Below are 6082 nucleotides of genomic sequence, written 5' to 3'. Positions count from 1 at the left end.
ATCAATACTATTAGAGTTACAGAAACCACAGCAGATACTATAGAGTTACAACACCAAGCAGATACTTAGAGTTACAGAAACCCACAAGCAGATACTATAGAGCTTACAGAACAACCAACACAGAGTACTAAGAGTTTACGACACCACAGCAGATACTATAGCAGTTACAAACACACAGCGCAGAGCAGATACTATAGCAGTTACAGAACACCACACAGACTATGAGTAAGAACCACATATAGAGTTACAGAACCACACACAGCGATACTATAGAGTACAGAACCGCACACAGCAGATACTATAGAGTTCGAACACCACACAGCAGATACTATGTAATAGAACACCACACACAGCAGATTACACATCAAAGCAGTCTTAATTCAGAACACCACAAGAGATACTATAGAGTTACAGAACACCACACACAGCAGATTACTATTAGACGTTACAGAACACCACACGCAGATACTATAGAGTTACAGAACCACGGATTCTAAGTAGCACACAGAGTACTATAGATTTAAGACAAACAGTCTGAAGCAACACAAGCAGATACTATAAGTTACAGAAAACACACACAGAGATCTCTAGAGTCTACAGAACACCACACAGATACATAGAGTACAGAAACCAACCAGGCAGAACTAATAGAGTTAAAGAACCACACAGCAATACTATAGAGTTACAGAACACCACACAGCAGATACTATAGAGTTACAAGAAACACCACACAGCAATACTATAGAGTTACAAACACCACACAGCAGATACATAGAGTTCACAAACACCACACAGCAGATACTATAGAGTTACAGAACCACCACCACAGCAGATACTATAGAGTACAGAAACACCACGCAGATACTATAGAGTTACAGAACCACAGGCGATACTCAAGAGTACAAACACCACAGCAGATACTATAGAGTTACAGAACACCACAGCCAGATACTACTTAGAGTTACAGAACACCACAGCAGATACTATAGAGTTACAGAAAACCACACAGCAGATACTATAGAGTTACAGAAACCACACAAGCAGATACTATAGAGTTACAGAACACCACCACAGCAGATACTATAGAGTTACAGAACACCACACAGCAGATACTATGATTACAGAGACACCACACACAGATACTATAGAGTTACAGAACACCACAGCAGATACTATAGAGTTACAAACACCACAGCAGATACTATAGAGTTACAGAACACCACAACAGATACTATAGAGTTACAGAACACCACAGGCAGATACGTATAAGTTACAGAACACCACAGCAGATACTAAGATACAAACACCACACAGCAGATACTAAGAGTTACAGAACACCACACAGCAGATACTATAGAGTACAGAACACCACACACAGCAGATACTATAGAGTTAACAGAACACCACACAGCAGATTACTATAGAGTTACCAGAACACCACAGCAGATATATAGAGTACAGAACACCACACAGCAGATACTATAGAGTTACAGAAACACCACCACAGCAGATACTATAGAGTTACAGAACACCACACACAGCAGATACTATAGAGTTACAGAACACCACACACAGATACTATAGATTACAGAACACCACCAGCAGATACTATAGAGTTACAGAACCCACACACGCAGATACTATAGGAGTTACAGAAACCCACACACACGCAGATACTATAGATTACAGAACACCACACAGCAGATACTATAGGTTACAGAACACCACACAGCAAGATACTATAGAGTTACAGAAGCACCACAGCAGATACTATAAGAGCTACAGAACACCCACAGAGATACTATAATTACAGAACACCACAGCAGATACTATAGAGTACAGAACACCACAGCAGATACTATAGAGTTACAAGAGACCACGCACACACCAGGATACTATAGAGTTACAGAACACCACACAGCAGATACTATAGAGTTACAGAACACCACACACACAGCAGATACTATAGAGTTACAGACACCACACAGCAGATACTATAGAGTACAGAACACCACACAGCAGATACTATAGAGTACAGAACACAACGCATACATAGAGTTACACAACACCACACAGCAGATACTATAGAGTTACAAACACCACACAGATACATAGAGTTACAGAACACCACACACAGATACATAGAGTACAAAAGCACACACACAGCAGATACTATAGATTACAGAACACCACAGCAGATACTATAGAGTTACAGAACACCACAGCAATACTTAGATACAGCACACCACACACAGCAGTTACTTAGAGTTACAGAACACCACAGCAATACTATAGAGTACAGAACACACAGCAGTCTATAGATTACAGAACACCACACACAGCAGATACTATAGAGTTACAGAACACCACAGCAGAACTATAGATACAGAACACCACAGCAGATACTACAGCAGTAAAATACAACAGAAAGAAGAAAAGTGAGATAATGAATGATTACTGCTGGTAGAGCTGGACACAGCTCAGGACATGGAAAACAAATAACAATCCTTCTGGTGAAACGCTCCATGATCTTAAAGGCACTTTACAATGTTGACATGAGATTTCCTTTTAAATCTAAACTACTGGCTTCTCTTAAAATGTTAAATGTTTAAAATCAAGATCAAAGTTTAGCGTCAGATAGAATGTTAGCGTCAGTTTAGAATGTTTCAAATCCAGGTTAGAATGTTTCGAGTCAGATCAAATGTTTCGAGTCAGAATCAGAATGTTCGAGTCAGATCAGAATGTTTCGAGTCAGATAAGAATGTTTCGAGTCAGATCAGAATGTTTCGAGTCAAGATCAGAATGTTTCGAGTCAGGATCAGAATGTTTCGAGTCAGATCAGAATGTTTCGAGTCAGATCAGAATGTTTCGAGTCAGATCAGAATGTTACTCAGTATCAGAGTCAATAGTTTCGAGTCAGATCAGAATGTTTCGAGTCAGATCAGAATGTTTCGAGTCATGATCAGAATGTTTCGAGTCAGATCAGAATGTTCGAGTCAGATCAGAATGTTTCGAGTCAGATCAGAATGTTCGAGTCAGATCAGAAATGTTTGAGTCAGATCAGAATTTCGATCAGATCAAATTTTCGAGTCAGATCAGAATGTTTCGATCAGATCAGAATGTTTCGAGTCAGATCAGAATGTTTCGAGTCAGATCAGAATGTATCAGCATAGATGTTTCGAGTCAGATCAGAATGGTTTCGAGTAGTCAGAATGTTTCGAGTCAGATCAGATGTTTCGAGTCAATCAGATATGTTATCGATCTAGTTCAGGATGTTTATGTCAGTTCAGGAGTGTTCGAGTCAATCATAATGTTTTAGTCTGATCAGATGTTTAGAGTCAGATTAGAATGTTTAGAGTCAGATCAGAATGTTTAGAGTCAGATCTAGAATGTTAGAGTCAGATTAGAATGTTAGAGTCAGATAAATATTAGAGTCAGTTCAGAATTTTAGATCAGTCAGAATGTTTACAGTCAGATCAGAATGTTTACAGTCAGATCAGAATGTTTACGATTCAGATTTAGAATGTTTACAGTCAAGATTAGAATGTTTAGAGTCAGATCAGAATGTTTAGAGTCAGATCAGAATGTTTAGAGTCAGATCAGAATGTTTAGAGTCGATCAGATGTTTAGATCGGATAGATGTTACGGATCAGAATGTTAGAGTGTTAGAGTAGATCAGTTCAAATGTGTAGCGTCAGTTTCAGAATGTTTTACAGTCAGTTCAGAATGTTAGAGTCAGATCAGAATGTTTACAGTCAGATCAGAATGTTTACAGTCGTTCAGAATGTTTAGAGTCAGTTCAGAATGTTTAGATCAGATTCAGAATTTTAGAGTCAGTTCAGAATGTTAGACAGATCAGAATGTTTAGAGTCAGATCAGAATGTTTACAGTCGGTTCAGAATGTTTACAGTCGGTTCAGAATGTTTACGAGTCGGATGCAGATATGTTTAGAGTCGGATCAGAATGTTTCGAGTCGGTTCAGAATGTTTCGAGTCGATCAGAATGTTGAGTCGGTCAGAATGTTTAGAGTCGGATCAGAATTTTGAGTCGATCAGAATGTTTAGAGTCCGATTCAGAATGTTTAGAGTCAGTCAGAATGTTAGAGTCCAGTCAGAAATGTTTAGAGTCAGTTCAAGATGTTTAGAGTCAGTTCAGAATGTTTTAGAGTCAGTTCAGAATGTTTAGAGTCAGATCAAATGATTTAGTATTCAGAATGTTTAGAGTCAGATCAGAATGTCTAGAGTAGATCAAATGTTTAAGTCAATCAGAATTTAGAGTCAGATCAGAATGTTTAGAGTCAATTAGAATAAGTCAGTTCAAAAATGTTTAGATCAGATCAAATGTTTAGAGTCAGTTCAGAATGTTTAGATGTCAGTTCAGAATGTTTAGATCAGATCAGAATGTTTAGAGTCAGATCAGAATGTTTAGAGTCAGATCAGAATGTTTAGAGTCAGTTCAGAATGTTTAGAGTCAGTTCAGAATGTTTAGAGTCAGTTCAGAATGTTTAGAGTCAGATCAGGAATGTTCTAGAGTCGATCAGAAATGTTTAGAGTCAGTTCAGAATGTTTAGAGTCAGATCAGAATGTTTAGAGTCAGATCAGAATGTTTAGAGTCAGATCAGAATGTTTAGAGTCAGAATGACAGAACTCACTGGTCTTTGAGGGAGGAAGAAGGGAAGGAGGACGACAGCTGGGATCCATCTGCAGAGAAAGACTCTGTTACTACTACAACCATCCATCTGCAGAGAAAGACTCTGTTACTACTACTACCATCCATCTGCAGAGAAAGAAACCATTCAGACAAAACATGTTCATTCAGTGTGTGTGTGTGTGTGTGTACATGGGTGTGTGTGTGTGTGTGTGTGTGTGTGTGTGTGTGTACCGGTGTTGTGCAGTTCCACTGCTACCCCTCTGAGGAAGGACTCCAGGATTCCAGGAGACGAAGACAGAAACTCAACAAGCCACCTCAAGGCCCACACGTTACCCTGCACACACAGAGACACACACGTTACCCTGCACACACAGAGACACACACGTTACCCTGCACACGTTACAGAGGAGAGGGCGGAGGACAGAGGAGAGAGCGGAGGACAGAGGAGAGGTGTACCTTGTAATAGTTGAGGATGGGTAGAGCGGAGGACAGAGGAGAGAGCGGAGGACAGAGGAGAGGTGTACCTTGTAATAGTTGAGGATGAGTAGAGCGGAGGACAGAGGAGAGAGCGGAGGACAGAGGAGAGGTGTACCTTGTAATAGTTGGGAGGGAGAGCGGGGGTCAAGGAAGAGCGGAGGACAGAGAGCAGAAGGCAGAGGAAGAGAGAAGGAGAGACAAGAGGAGGTGACTTGTAATAGTTGCGAGGATGGGTAGAGCGAGGGTCAGAGGAGAGAGCGGGAGACAGAGGAGAGGATTGTAAGAGTTGAGGATGGGTTGACGGAGGACAGAGGAGAGCGGAGGACAGAGGAAGATGGTGATACCCTGAATAGTTGAGGATGGGTATGCGGGGGTCAGAAGAGAGCGGAGGAAGAGGAGAGAGCGAGAGGAAGTGTACCTTTAATCAGTGAGGATGGTGTAGAGGCGGAGGACGAGGAGAGTGTACGCTTGTAATAGTTGAGATGGTGAGCGGGGACAGGAGAGAGATGGAGGCACGAGAGAGAGGGAGACAGAGGAGAGGTTCCTGTATCATTGAGATGGGTAGAGCGGGCGAACAGAGGAGAGAGCGGAGGACAGAGGAGAGAGGTACCTTGTAATAGTTGAGGTGGGTAGAGCGGAGGACAGAGGAAGGCGAGGACAGAGGAGAGGGTACCTTGTAATAGTTGAAGGATGGGTAGAGCGGAGACAGAGGATGAGACGGAGGAAGAGAGAGGGTACCTTGAATAGTTGAGGATGGGTAAGCGGAGGATCGAGGAGAGAGCGGAGGACGAGGAGAGAGGTACCTGTATAGTTGAGGATGCGTGTAGAGCGGGGTCAGAGGAGAGAGCGGAGGGACAGAGAGAGAGGTACCTGTAATAGTTGAGATGGGTAGAGGCGGAGGTAAGGTTCGTGATGATGCGTAGCGCCAAGCCTGATGCCACAAGCACAGGCCTGG

General features: G+C 41.8%; 1 long non-coding RNA gene across 3 annotated transcripts in view; it reads right to left on the bottom strand.

The window, feature by feature from the left end:
* LOC112079631 (uncharacterized) overlaps positions 1–5149 on the bottom strand; it is a 6525-nt gene extending 1376 nt beyond the window's left edge. For all 3 annotated transcript variants that reach the window (XR_011479312.1, XR_011479313.1, XR_002895995.2), the window contains exons 1-3: positions 5107–5149; positions 4882–4984; positions 4652–4700 (exon numbers count right to left, since the gene is read on the bottom strand). This is a non-coding gene — a long non-coding RNA (uncharacterized lncRNA). The remainder of the gene's footprint in view (positions 1–4651; positions 4701–4881; positions 4985–5106) is intronic.
* Positions 5150–6082: the final 933 nt, after the last annotated feature.

Source organism: Salvelinus sp. IW2-2015, unplaced genomic scaffold (genome assembly GCF_002910315.2).
Source record: "Salvelinus sp. IW2-2015 unplaced genomic scaffold, ASM291031v2 Un_scaffold8763, whole genome shotgun sequence".
Lineage (NCBI taxonomy): Eukaryota > Metazoa > Chordata > Actinopteri > Salmoniformes > Salmonidae > Salvelinus > Salvelinus sp. IW2-2015.
This window is presented reverse-complemented; position numbering and strand designations above follow the sequence as displayed.